Genomic DNA, 15,168 nt, shown 5'->3' with positions numbered 1-15,168 from the left:
ATAATTTTGTATTGTATCAAATTTGAAAGTAATGCGGCCAGTCAACTTCCCATTTTTTCTATATGCGGCCCACTTACCCGGCCAAGTTTGAGACCCCTGGGATAAAACATCAATTTCTAATACTGGGACATAATCCACCAACCACCCGATCCAAAACAAGTAACTTAAAAATGACAGCAGACATTTTTTTTTAAAGAACGTTCATATTGAATAAACAAATGAAACAAGTATCACTGGTGCAAAAACTAAATGTACAATAGCACAGACCCTGTGCAGAACAATCAAATGAGAAAAGAAAAGTTCACATGTCAAACAGTTCAGGGCTCAAAGAGGTAGACGGTGCTGGAGTTGCTAAGCTACACTCTGAATGTTCAGGGCAGTTTGAGCAGGTGGGTATGGGCCACTGTATGATTGGCCAGTGGGAGCGGGGCCGTAGTCTTCCACTCGATAGTACGCAGTCCTGTCGGAAGGAAACAGGGGTGGAGAACTGTTATTCGGCTAGTAATGGTTAGTAGGATGTTGTGGTGGTCCAGCTGTATAATGGGCCTGGGTTGAAGGACACGCCACCCGCCATCTGTACTGCTCCACATGCTGGTACAGGTCTTACAGGTCATTTGAACAGCAAAGATCTCCACCAATGCCATCAACATGTTCTGACAGCGTAGCTGGCGGTCTTGTGGCACATGTTGGAGATGGGGCACGAGACCCGCGAAGGAATGAAGCCTCCGGACCTTCATCGTTGCTCCGATTCAGATAGTCGAGCACACTGGTGTCAATCATGGCTCGTGTATCAGGTTTGGTTGTGGGTGCAGTGTCGCTACGCCCCCAACTACAGCACGGTGCACGGCGACTTGGCCGCGTGTCTGCAGCCACTCTGAAGTTTCCAGAATGTTGACTTCCTCAGGGATTTGTTGCTGGGAGGTCCTGGTGCTCCTCTCAGCCGATTCCATCACTAGTGCCTCAATTTGGGTGTTATCAGAATCCTCCTGTGGATCATCCAGACTGTCAATGGTTCTACAATGGAAAAATAAATCATAAACCTAATTATAATTAAAAAAATAAATACATTTATAGACTAAAGTGACATATGGAAGAATGGTCCTCACCCTAGGCATATGTGGTACATACCATACTTCCATTCTGGCACTTTCAAGACAGCAAGACTACTTTCTGTGGAAGTATGGTAGGAACCACAGAAGTCTGGGGTGCATACTATACTTCCATACGCAACTTCCAGACAAAATTAGTCTTGCCATCTGGAACAGCATGTTCCTCCTGGAAATGTATGAATAAATGAACAACTGGATGTTAGCATTATCCCTGTGAATAGGGTGTGTCTCTACACTGTCTAATATTGGCAGCACTGATTGGACAGTTTCAGTGTGTGTAGGGACAAGCCCCTTTGACAAGGGGATTAATAACAGGCAGTTGTTAATTTATTCATACATTTCTAGGAGGAATAAAAGAGGAATGGCACAACGCAGAGTTCCAAGAAAAGATTCTCCAGATTACAAATATATACTGATAAGTCCATTTTAAAGGTGTGTGTGTGTGTGTGTGTGTGTGTGTGCGTGCGTGCGTGCGTGCGTGCGTGCGTGTGTGTGTGTGTGTCTCTATCGTCTAGACATCACAATTCAGATTCTTACACTAGCCAATTTTCCTGCATCCAAGACATCAACTTCAAGAACTGACTGTTCACTTGCTGCATAATATATCCCACCCCTTGTCAGGCGCCATTGTAACCAGATTATCAATGTTATTCACTTTACCTGTCAGTGGTTTTAATGTTATGGCTGATCGGTGTATATACAGTATCTGTCCAATAATCCGGAGAATTGATAATCCAGCATTTATCAGGTCCAATGATGCCGGGTTCAATTCACTTTATGCGGTCTCTTTCTCTATAAACTAAATATATATATATATAAATATAAAAAATATCTATCTGTTCTGCATTGTATTATGACTTGTTTTGCTACTGATCCTGGGGATCGACTAGGGGCCTTATGGAATAGTGATTATGTAGTTGTATCAGGAAGACGTCCCTCTTCTATATGTGCTATTAGGGTAAGTTTACACATCGTGCAAATACTGCAGATTTTCCACAACTAATTTCATGCAGAAAATCCGCAGCATAATAAAGTAGGAGCCGAGTGGATGAGATTTGAACAAATCTCCTCCACACTCTGCGTAAATGATAAACTGAAAAAATGCTCAGAAATGACCTGCGGTGCAGTTTTTAATCCGCAGCGTGTCAATTGCATTTCCGGAATCGCTGCTTTTTTGTTGCAGGTTTTCCCCATTGAATTCAATGGGGGGTAAATCCTGCAACAAATAGCAGATGTTATGTTTTTTTGCAAAAAATAAAAGAAGCGATTTCACCGCATAAATCGCAATTCAGAAAAAAAGAATCCTATACTTACCCAGAATTCTGTGTTTCTTCATCCAGACCGGCCTCCTGGGATAACGTTTCATCCCATGTGACCGCTGCAGCAAAGCATAGGCTACAACGGTCACATGGGATGAAACGTCATCCCAGAAGGCCGGGCTGCAGTGGGACACATCGCAATGGCTACGTAATTATGTATCTTTTTTGGGGGGGGGGCAATTTTCCGCAGCAGACATTCCGGTTGAAAAACTGCACCACAATTTGGTGCGGTTTTTCGTCCGGAATTATCTGCGGCCCACAGGGCGGATACGCTGTGTGCTTTTCCCTGTTTGAACATACCCTTACGAAAGGAAGATGTCATAGTGGAGCATCTCCTGCTCAGGAACCTCCTCTAAAAGGTCCATTTTAAAACATTGTTGGTCCCAGTGCAAAGGCTTCATGAGTGCCCCCCCCCCTCCTAATTATGTTACAATGTCTACACATTCAATGAAACATAAGAACAATTCTATTCATTTAGAGGTGACTTGTTAGACACATTAATGGGAAAGGTTTGGACTCACAGGTGACGTCTTCTATGATTGGAGTCATTCACTTTCCCTTTTCTTCTCTATCCGTCCTAGACTGCCATGATGATTTCTTCTAGCCACGACTCAATACTGCCCCTAAAAACAATAATGCCAGATAGTAACCCCAACAGTTATAATGGCTAATACGGTAATAATGTCCTGCAAAAGAGATAATATGAAATTGACATTTCTCTTATTTGAGAACAATCCTGAGTTATATAGTGATGTTTTTTTCCAAACAATCTGTTGGTAAAAATGACCAAATAACAGCGTACATGATGTCACCTTATATCAGATTTCCAGATGATTTACAAAAATGAAATGAAAATCAGTCAGGAAATTACTAGAATAGCAGTTACCAAGATACCAAAGAGGAATAGCATGGGTGAGTATGTTGTCAGCATCTTCAAAATACCATCTGGAAGAAACATATATTGTCATACCCCTAGGGGTACTTATACAGGAACACCTCCCTATGTAATTGTCTCTCAAGCAATTACCGAAGCTTAATATAAATGACTGAATACTCTGCCCCTCACACTATTGCAGCGTGCCCAAAGCCTTCCAGTATGTTTATTGTATGTAATTGTTTGATGAGGAATTGCCCATATATCATGCTAATAACTGTGACTGACATGCTGCAATACACATTGTGTTGCAATTGTATGCTGTAACTAGAAGACCCTATATACCAGGTATGATGAGAAGGCATTATATACCGCCAGATGTAGCAGGTGTCAATATACATAAGAAATACAGAGATCAGGAGAGACAATGCCATGCCAATATGAAATAGGTAGTTATCCAATACCAGCATAATGACGGAGAACCATGTTGAAAAACGATAACTCAGAGCATGCTGAATCACAGGGTGGGGACCACTCGTTTAGACACCGGCTATGCCTATTCATCAGAGCTTGTAAGAGAACATACCTTCCTATGCTTTATCTGGTCTTGTAGATCGTCTTGTTTAATTCCCTCGTAGATAATTCCCAGCCACCAGCGGATTCCTTGCTTGTCCTGGTAAGAATGAAAAAAAAGTTTTGTCAAATGGATCAAACTATTAGTTGTTTTTGGAAATAAAGCAAATACACATTGGTTTGGCAGCGTGAGGGTCATTATAGGGATATCTTATCACTACAACCCCTGTCCATATTCCGTATTAAGGCATATGGATGTCATAGAGGGATATCCCGCTTTTGTGACACCTCCCCACTATTAGCCAAAGAGCAGCGGCTCTTGTTTTGGCGGACTGGTCTGAGCATGTATGACATGAGTGACTATTCATTTGAATGGCTGACATGTAATTACTACATTTCCCCTGCAGTGGGCGCTGTATGTGTATTGCCAGTCAGAGCTTCCCTTGGTGATAAGAGGTGATCTCTGGGGATTTATAAGCGGGACTCATGGCAATCAGCTGATTACTGGGCCATTCTTAATATAGAAGGATGTTGTCATGATGAGACAAGCCCTTTATGTGTAACAAGAGGCATTCTTCCTGATACATTGTTAAAAATAAACTTAATGTTAACCCTTTCCCGCTTTGGCCACTTTTGACAGCGCCTCACTTCCTGACAGCGCCTAATTTTTCAAATATGACATGTTTCACTTTAAAGAGGCTCTGTCACCACATTATAAGTGCCCTATATTGTACATGATGTGATCGGCACTGTAATGTAGATTACAGCAGTGTTTTTTATTTAGAATAACGATCATTTTTAACAGAGTTATGACCTATATTAGTTTTATGCTAATGAGTTTCTTAATGGACAACTGGGCGTTTTACTTTTTGGCCAACTGGGCGTTGTACAGAGAAGTGTATGACGCTGACCAATCAGTGACCAATCAGTGACCAATCATCGTCATACACTTCTCTCCATTCATTTACACTGCAGAAAGCGATATAGTTATATCACTATGTGCAGTCACATACACACACACACTAACGTTACTGCAGTGTCCTGACAATGAATATACATTACCTCCAGCCAGGACGTGATGTGTATTCAGAATCCTGACCACGTCTGTAGCGTCTCTGTGAGATTTACAGCATAGCAGGCGTAATCTCGCGAGATTACGATGTAACCTGTCATTTCAAACGAGATTACGTTTGCCTTGCTCAAAAGGCTATTTTTACAGGGGCAGTTCAGTTGTGAAGTGGCTTTGAGGGCCTTATATATTAATAATAAGTCACCCCATTTCAAAAACTTCACCCCTCAAAGTATTCAAAACAGCATTTAGAAAGTTTCTTAACGCTTTAGATGTTTCACAGGAATTAAAGCAAAGTGGAGGTGAAATTTAGAAATAATTTTTTTTTTGGGTGCAGAAATTTATTTTTAATCCAATTTTTTTGTAACACAGAAGGTTTTACCAGAGGAAAAACAACTCCATTTTTATTTCCCAGATTGTGCAGTTTTTAGAAATATCCCACATGTGGTCCTAGTGCGCTTATGGACTGAAGAAAAGGCCTCAGAAACAAAGTAGCACATAGTGGATTTTGGAGCCTCCTTTTTATTAGGATATATTTTATGCACCATGTCCGGTTTGAAGAGCTCTTGTTGTGCCAAAACAGTCGAAATCCCCCAAAAGTGACACCATTTTGGAAACTATACCCCTTGAGGAAATTATCTAGGGGTATAGTGAGCATTTTGATCCCACAGGTTTTTTGCAGAAATTATTGGAAATCGGCCACGAAAATGAAAATGTCAATTTTTTCAAAGAAAATGTAGGTTTAGCTAAATGTTCTAATTTCCACAAGGATTAAAGGAGAAAAAGCACTGCAACATTTGTAAAGCAATTTCTCCCGAGTAAAACAATACCCCACATGTCATCATAAATGGCTGTTTGGACAAACAGCAGGGCTTAGAAGGGAAAGAGCGCAATTTAGCTCTTGGAGCTCAAATTTAGCAGGAATGGTTTGGGGTGGCCTTGTCACATTTGCAAAGCCCCTGAGGGACCAAAAGAGTGGAAACCCCCCCACAAGTGACCCCATTTTGGAAACTACACCCCTTGAGGAAATTGTTTAGGGATATAGTGAGCATTTTGACCCCACAGGTTTTTTGCAGAAATTATTGGAAATCGCCCATGAAAATTAAAATGTAAATTTTTTCAAAGAAAATGTAGGTTTAGATAACCTTTCTAATTTCCACAAGGACCAAAGGAGAAAAAGCACTGTGACAATTTTAAAGCAATTTCTCCCGAGTAAAACAATACCCCACATGTGGTCATAAATGGCTGTTTGGACACACAGCAGGGCTTAGAACAGAAGGAGCGTCATTTGGCTTTTGGAGTTCAAATTTAGCAGGAATGGTTTGCAAAGCCCCTGAGGGATCAAACCCGTGAAAACGCCCAAAAAGTGACTCCATTTAGGAAACTACACCTCAAGAGGAATTCATCTAGGGCTGTAGTGAGGATTTTAACCCCACAGGTGTTTCATAGATTTTATTAGAGTTGGGCAGTGAAAATAAAAAAATTCCTTTTTTTCAAAATTTTTCATTTTATCAACAAATAAAGGAAAAAAGGAACCCCAACATTGTAAATAAACTTCTCTAGAGTACGGCAATATCCCATTTGTGGTCATAAACCTCTGTTTGGACACACGGCAGGGCTCAGAAGGGAAGGAGCGCCATTTGGCTTTTGGAGTGCAGATTTTGCTGGATTGGTTTCTGGGCGCTATGTTTCATTTGCAAAGCCTCTGTGGGACCAAAACAGTGGAAACCCCCAGAAGTGACCCTATTTTGGAAACTACACCCCTCTAGGTATTCACCTACGGGTGTAGTGAGCATGTTAACCCCGAAGGTGTTTTGCAGAAATTAGTGTGCACTCGATGTTGCAGAGTGAAAATGGGATTTTTTTGCATAGATATGCCCAAATGTGGTGCCCAGCTTGTGCCACTATAACAAGATAGCTCTCTAATTATTATGCTGTGTTTCCAGATTTTAGAAACACCCTACATGTGGCCCTAATCGTTTGCCTGGACATTCGACCAGGCTCAGGAGTGAAATAGTACCATGCAAAGTTGAGACCTAATTTGGCGACTTACAAAGTGTTGGTTCACAATTACAGGGGCTCTGATGTGAAATAATAAAAGAAATCCCTGAGAAGTGACCCCATTTTCAAAACTACATCCCTCAAGGCATTTATTAAGGGGTGTGATGAGCATTTTCACCCCACAGGTCTTTTCCATATATGATTGCGCGTTGGATGGTGCAAAGTAAAAATTAAAATATTTCGCTAGATATGCCATTTCAGTGGCAAATATGCCATGCCCAGTTTGTGCCACTGGAGACACACACCCCAAAAATTGTTAAAAGGGTCCTGCCAGGTATGGCGATGCCATATATGTGGAAGTAAACTGCTGTTTGGGCACATTGTAGGGTTGAGAAGGGAGGTAGGACCTTTTGTCTTTTGGAGCGTGGATTTTGCTTGGTAGTAGTTTTGTTTGGAGTTCTCTGGTATTTTAGTTTATAATGTGGGGGTACATGTAAGCTGGGCAGAGTATATCAGGGGCATAGTCAGGTGGTATAATAACGGGGTAAAAAAACAATAAAATAATCCATAAATATTTGTTACGCTGGTGAGCAATCCTTTCTGCACAGGCCGGTGTCGCACTGATAAATGTCCTTCCTTATCCCCCTTTTGGTCCACACTCTGCACCTTTGCAGTTTGGGGAATTTTGCTGGGAAGTGTTGTCCTGGTATAAGACGGGCGCCCTCGCTTCCAGCAGATATGCTTGGGCCCTCCCCTTCATGGTTACCTAATTTTAGGGCCTTGATAAATCGCCTTTTGAAACAGAAGAAATGAACGAGCTGTAGTTATTATTGGTACCATTTTTGGGGGTACATGCGACTTTATGATCACTTTTTATCTTATTTTTTGGGAGGCAAGATGACCAAAAAACAGCAATTCTAGCATTGTTTTTTATGGGTTTTTTTATACAGCGTTCACCATGCGTCATAAATTACATGTTAACTTTATTCTGCGGGTCAGTCCGATTCCGGCGATACATAATTTATAGAACTTTTTTATGTTTTACAACTTTTTGCACAATAAAATTACTTTTGTAAAAAGAATGTCTTTTTTCTGTCGCCGTGTTCTGAGAACCATAACTTTTTAATTTTCTCATTGACGGAGCTGTATGAGGGCTGTTTTTTTGCAGGACAAGCAATATTGGTACCATTTTTGGATACATGCGACTATTTATTCACTTTTTATTCCAATTTTTGTAGGGCAAAGTGACCAAAAAACAAATTCTGGCATTGTTCTTTCCGTTTTTTTTACACCGTTCACCGCGTGGAATAAATAACATAATAATTTTATAGTTCAGGCCATTGCAGACGCGGCGATATCAAATATGTATGGTTTATTTATTTTTTTCAATAATAAAGGACATGATAAGAGAAAAAGGGCGATTGTGTTTTGTTTTATTTTATTACTTGAAACTTTTATTTTACTTTTAACAACTTTTATTTATTTTTTCACTTGTCTTTGGTCCCACTAGGGAACTTGAAAGTCCAACGGTCAGATTATTTTTCTAATACATTGCACTACCTATGTAATGCAATGTATTAGATCTGTCAGTTATTCACTGACAGTAAGCCGATAAGGCTTCGCCTCCAGACGAGGCCTAATCGGCTTCCGTAATGGCAAAGCAGGAGGCCATTGTTAGGCCTCCTGTTGCCATAGTAGAGGTCAGCAATCCTGCGATTGCAGGGCAGAGCTGCCGATCTGCTGCCAACCACTAAGATGCAGCAATCGCTTTTGATCACTGCATCTAAGAGGTTTAATGGCAGGAAGCGGAGCTAGCTCCGCTTCCTGCCATTACAGGGGGATGTCAGCTGTAACATACAGCTGACATCCACCGCTGATGATGCTGGCTCCGCTCCTGAGCCGGCGCCATCTTGCCGTCGGCTATGGAAAACTTTTAGGCTCCGCCTTCAGTCGGGGCCTGAAAGTCTTCCATACTAGGCATACCGCTCACCTCCGCTTGCCTTTGGAGCCACCAGCATCCTGGTAATTTCATTGCTAGGGTACCGATGAGCTGCAAGCACCTTAAATCCAGCAATCACTTTTGACCGCTGCATTTAAGGGGTTAATGGCGAGGATTGGAGCAAACTTCGGTCCTCGCCATTACCCCATGGTGTCAGCTGTAACATGCAGCCGACACCCAGGGATGGTGGCTCCGACTCAGCTTCTGAGGTGGTGTCCACCATTTGTCGTATGGATACGGCAAAATGCGGGAAGCACTGGCTTTCTATGACGTTTCCATGTGACAAATGTCGGGAAGGGGTTAAAGATAAAGATCTTCACTAGTTGATAATTAATGAGCATTTCCCCCTCAGATGAAAATATTGCCTTTAAATATAAGTTTTTAGTTGTCTTCTTGTGTGAAGTCACTTATCATTCTCATTATTAGGTCTAGCTGGCTGACAACCAATATGGCCACCTAAAGTGGCGCTGGTTTTATTCCAAGAAACATGACATTTTGCATGTTGCTGATGCTCTGGCCGGGGTCTCCGGCATTGTAGCTCCTGACATAACTGTACATATATGGGCAGTGACATCAGCAGCTCCCCTGGGCACCACCCGTCAGGTAGCGCCGACATTTCCCACTGTATACCTAAACAGTGCGATACGTTTCAGACTTCCGTCGGGGGTACACAGCGGAAGTCCTCCGGAAGGCTATAACATAATGTGAACAGGGCCTAACATTCCATTAAGCATCACATCAAAGTGTATAGTTAAGGCCTTATTTACACGAACGTGTTGAAACAGCGACCGTCCTACGGACCTATGTAATTCAATGTGGCCGTTCACACAGCTGTTTTTTCAACGGACCGTGTGAAGGGTCCGTGCGAAAATAGGACATGTCCTATCTTTTCACGCATCACGCGCCCTCTCAACTATGGGGGATACGTGACATCGCGTCCCACAGCGCTGAGCACGGATGCTCCTCGGATGTGAAAAACTGCCGTTTTTCACGTCCGAGATGCGCAGCGTTCGTGTGAATCAGGCCTAAGGCCGTGTTCATACATTGCGGTCAGATCTCGGTTTTTGCAGCGATTTTCACTAAATGACAACAAGGACACAGTGGTTTTGCAAAAAAGCTGCATTTTTGCCATGGAATCTTGGCCAAAAAATGTGATATGACTGCAATGTGTGAACACAGGCCAAGAGGTCAAGGTAAAGCAATGAGAGTGGTCGTGTGAACATGTAATTCAGAATACAGAATCCTGAAGAGACATCATGTAAGAAGTATTGGTACATACTAAATTATCATCAGGGAGCACAGTGAGTATTTAGACTTACCATCACCGTCCATTATAGTCCATTCATGAGTTTCCAGGATTATTCTTTTATGGTGGTGACGGAGTTTCTCGATGGTGATGGGTCAGGAGTTTCCTTTTCTTCAAGACTTTCAGAGCTGCAGAAGGTGTTGTGATGACATAATGATGGATATTTTTCGACATTATTAGTTTGATGGGAATCTTCATTTGTAGGCAATAATTTCGGTGTAATGATGAGATTAGTCAAAATAGTCCAACTCTGGGGGAAGATATTTCAGCTTTGGGGCCAGTGTTTTCTCTACGGTAGAGACATCTGGATGAAGAATTCTAATGAAGTCGGTGACTTAGAGACCAAATCCAGGATTCCTCAAAGTCAATTGTGGTTGAATAGGGATTGTCCTCCTATGTCCATAATTGTTTTTTTCCATTTCTTCCTCCATTTCCACATTTTTATTAATCAGTTCATTCTGTGATTTGGCAATGGTCTCCTGATTGGAGCAATTCCTCTTTTAGAGAGTCAACAATTAATTACAATTCATACAATTCTAGTTGCCTCAACAGATGCTTCATGAACTCCTCAGTTCGCAGAGGATTCATGGATAAACAAGTCTACTCCATCAGCTGGAATACTGTGACATGGAAAGGATGCCTCTTCTTTCTTTTTATATAGAGTTATCCTAGTACTGAGGTATAGAGTAGAGTCATTTACTAGAGTAAGTTGTCCCAGAGATAGGCATGGGCCCTTTAAGAGTCAGTACAACAATATAGGACATTTCGATCTCTCTTTGATCAGATGAAGAGGCAGCAAGGATGGTTTCCTGTGGGATATGACATTCTCCCGGTTGGGCCCCCAACAAACACCTCATGGACTACTTAGCTACCAGAGGGTGCAGGGATGAGGGAGTCTCTCTCCTACATCAACTAAAATACTGTGACAGGTAGAGGAGGTCTCTGATGAAGACCCCAGTTGACAATTATTCAATTGATGAAAACATTCAGTAAGTCTGGCAGGACTGCCTTTGCGTTTAGACTTGCCCATGCTATAGCAGGATTCTGCGTGGCATAGTGGGAGTAGTAGTGCCGTGCTGATACCTCCACAAGGCCGTCAAGTAAAATGTAGGAGGCTGAACGCATTGTTTAATACAGGAGGGTGCCCTTAAATACAATTCTCATTGTGTTGTTTAGGAGGAGACAAATGCGGATATAAGGGTCAAATTAGAGTCATTTACCAGAGCCCCTTAAAGTCCAGCAGCTTTCCCAGGGATTGGGCCAGCGGGACAGCAGTAGTGTTTGTGTTCAATGGTCCAATTTTTTAATAAAGAGACCGCTGCTGGTTGGCGCCCATCAAGTAAAATGTACATCAGTGCAAAAGGGGAAATCTGCATTATTCTTAAAAATCACCAGGTACCGCTCCCAACATTGGTTTTGACACCACCCTGCACATAGAGAATACAACGGCAGTAGTGACCGGCCCACGTAAAGGTGGTTTCAATCTTCTCAACACTTCAAAACTCTCACAACTCTTATAAACTTTTAAAATGATTACCCATTGCTGCCCTATAGTGTTGCAGAGGGAACATCTTTGATATATCTATCTGTGTATATATATATCTGTTATAATATCCTACGTCTTAGGAGGCCGCAGCGCTGTGAACCATGACAGGGACAGTTGAATGCAGCTGTAGAAGAGGGTGCAAGTCAAGGCCAGAGAGTTTCAGCGTCCACTGGGTAAGGGATGAGATCCAGTAGGACCATTCCGCTACATTTACGTGTTACACTCCCAAAAACATTTTATTGCGGCAAAATGCAGCGGTTTTATTTCGTCAATCAAGGCACAACGCGATTTGACTGCAAGTATATTCAAAACCAGCATTAAAGGTCTAGGGGTCACAACCTAAAGAACGTTCCATAGTGTAATGGTTAGCACTCTGTGTATAGGCCAGGCTGTTCATCAGCAGTCAGGAAACTGAGGATGCTCCGTGCGTGCCAGCCCAGAAACCAGGGGGGCACTGAAGTTACCCATGTACTAGGAGGATAGACAGGGGGTATAAAAAGGAGACCCCAGGCAGTAGTGGAGAGTTCTGGTGTGGGATTTGGAGTCTGGTCTAGGGGTCATGACCTAAAGTACGTTCCATAGTGTAAAGGTTAGCACTCTGCATCTCGGCCGGACTATCCACTAACAGCATGGACATAAGGGTACTAAGCATATACAGGGCTGGCCGGCCTTTAAATCAGGGGGCACTGAAGGTACCCGTGTGCTAGGATTAGACATAAAAAGGGTACCCCAAGCAGTGGCGTAGAGTTGTGGTGTGGGAATTAGAGCCTTGTCTAGGCGTCACAACCTAAAGAACGTTCCATAGTGTAATGGCTAGCACTCTGCATCTAGGCCAGACTGTCCATAAGCAGCCGGGATATGAGGTAATCTAGGATTCTCAGCCTAGAAAGCAGGTGGGCACTACATATATTTTGCAGGGAGCGCCCTGATAAGCAGCACACCAGTGGTGCTTGTGGAGCCGGGAGGAGCAAACATAGTCAATATGTGGGCCAGGGTCAGGGCAGGCAGCAAGTAAGCATAGTCCATGAACAGGCTGAGGTCAGGGCAGGCAGCATACAAGCGTAGTCCATAAACAGTCCGGGGTCAGGGCAGGCAGCAAATAAGAATAGTCAAAAAACAGGCAGAGGTCAGGGCAGGCGGCAGTCAAAAAGCATAGTCAAAAAATCAAGCTGAGGTCAAAACCGGAAAATCAATCAATTGGAAAAGCAGCTAGTGCACTACGATGGTCGTTGCACGCTGCAGGAGACTCCACCACTAGAATTTTTTGAGGTGACATGATGTTTTGGTATGGTGTACTTCTCCAGTAAGATGGTATTTCCGGAGAAGGTGTACCTGACATACTCTCCCTCGTCGCTGGCAAAGAAACTGCGAGTATCCGGCACTGTCCTGTTCAGCGTGGCTCTCAGGATCCTGCGTGAATCACAACCCAAAAGGACACATAGAGGGTCGTCATGCAGCTGTCTGGCAGTCACCTTAATGCGCGGTGGTACGACATAAGGTGCACTGCGGACCCTCGATGATCTTGCCACTGCTGACCCTCTCTGACTTGACAAGATGGATGACTGTCTTGCAAGAAAGTTCTCATAGGCATATGGTCTCCTGGGCAATGGGGCAGGGACCTCACCTGGTCTTTTGGTGGGTTTTGGTACCTGAGGATCATCGCTTGCTGCGCAGGTGTTGGCCACAGATGTTGATGCTGGTGGTGGTGGTGGTGGTGATTTTAGTCTCCAGTATCGGCCAACTTCTTTTTCAGGTGTTTTCCACAGCTTTTTAATGAATGGCACGATATTTAAAGCTGACGTTAGACGTCCAAAACAGCTAGTCTGCCTCTCATGTTGTTTAGGCTCCTGGCTGTACGGGCTCTTCCCGGGACGATGGAGATGTCTCCGGGGCTGGAGCTTTCCAGCAGCCCCCGGTGCAGCCATCTGGCTGCCTCTTCCTCCACACACTCAGATATGTGTGTCTGGAAGGTCTAACAAAAATGTAAAAAAATAAAATAAATAAAAAGATATAAAAGAAATAGAAACCCAGCCGGGACAATCGCAATAGTGCTTAGCCGCTCCTCTCTCCTCGATACCTGCCTCGCACTGACGTTCTTGCTGAGTATTCCGTGACTGGATGACGACGCTTCTGTGATGTAATAATGCTGTCCATGGCAACAAGGTCCTAAGTGGTGCCGCTCATGGCATCCAATCAGATTCTAGCTCTCACTGTACAAGTTGTAGGTTAGAAAATAAAAATGTGCCCGGATCGGCATGGACAGATTGTACCCAATGTGCTTTTCTTCCACCTTCTCTGTTCGATGAGACGCCAATAGAGATGCTATGGTTTAAAAAGTCTAAATGTATCCATGTAGTTAATTTCTTTCTGACAGTAGAAGAGCATGCTGGGATCTGTAGTGCACACTATCTGTGCTGTTGACCAGATCGATTTAAAAAAAAAAAAACTGTTTGATTTTTTCTGTTGAAGGGCATGGGAGAGACGTGATAGGGCGCTCTCCCAACAGTTAGGGTATGAGAGTGAAAAACGTCTCAAAATACAGAGCCGTTTTCAAGAGAAAACAGCTCCTGATTTTCAGACGTTTTTTGTGGCACTCGCGATTTTCGCTGCGTTTTTTACGCCCGTTTTTGGAACTTTTTTCAATAGAGTCTATGGAAAACGGCTCCAAAACCGTCCCAAGAAGTGTCCTGCACTTCTTTTTCGCTGCCGTTTTTTTACGCGTAAAAAACTCAGCGAAAAATGCTCCGTCGGAACAGAACGCCGTTTTCCCATTGAAATCAATGGGCAGATGTTTGGAGGCGTTCTGCTTCCGATTTTTTGGCCGTTTTTCGAACGTTTACGGCCCGAAAAATGGCCGAAAATAGGCTGTGTGAACATACCCTTATTTCTCACTGCCATATATACCGTACATAGGTTATAGGAGTTATGTGCGCCGGGATCTTGTGGCTGCTCCGCTGTATAACCACTGAGAGATCTTCTCTTCGCTGATGCACAGACCACAAATATGGCGGTTTTTATTGAGCTCTTACATGCCACACAGTACGGTCAGTGGAAAAGTGTACACAGTAATCTATATAATAATGTCAGGTGCAAACCTATCCCTACAGGTGTCCATATGTTGGAGGGTCCATATGTTGGAAGGCATTCATTTCAGTCATAAGACGACAGACATATTTAATCCAAATTTCTATGGTAAAAGAACATGCACCTCAAATCTATAAAAGGATGGATAAGTTCAGAATCTATGAATAGGGAAAATAATCCTAAACATGAGATCTGTCAGCCAAACCATTTATACAAAGATCCAATTATGGCGATGGAAAGATCCATTTGATATGATGTAAAGTCATAGAGGCGTGTGCTAATGAGGGA

The 15,168-nt window shown here is 43.0% G+C and overlaps 1 long non-coding RNA gene across 3 annotated transcripts; it reads right to left on the bottom strand.

The window, feature by feature from the left end:
- Nucleotides 1-231: 231 nt before the first annotated feature.
- LOC142656186 (uncharacterized) lies at nt 232-13,865 on the bottom strand. 3 transcript variants are annotated; one of them, XR_012849609.1, is made up of 6 exons: nt 13,421-13,865; nt 10,264-10,378; nt 3,889-3,975; nt 2,950-3,051; nt 1,770-1,908; nt 232-1,014 (listed from the first exon to the last, which is right to left on the bottom strand). It is a non-coding gene; the product is annotated as an uncharacterized LOC142656186 (long non-coding RNA). The 3 variants fall into 3 exon arrangements; XR_012849607.1 differs by lacking the exon at nt 13,421-13,865 and having other exon boundaries at nt 10,264-13,414; XR_012849608.1 differs by lacking the exons at nt 1,770-1,908; nt 13,421-13,865 and having other exon boundaries at nt 10,264-13,414.
- Between the last annotated feature and the right edge of the window lie 1,303 nt (nt 13,866-15,168).

This window comes from Rhinoderma darwinii, chromosome 6 (assembly GCF_050947455.1).
Source record: "Rhinoderma darwinii isolate aRhiDar2 chromosome 6, aRhiDar2.hap1, whole genome shotgun sequence".
In the NCBI taxonomy this organism is placed as follows: Eukaryota; Metazoa; Chordata; class Amphibia; order Anura; family Rhinodermatidae; genus Rhinoderma; species Rhinoderma darwinii.
The sequence above is the reverse complement of the archived record's forward strand: the minus strand, read 5'-3'. Positions and strand labels throughout refer to the sequence as shown.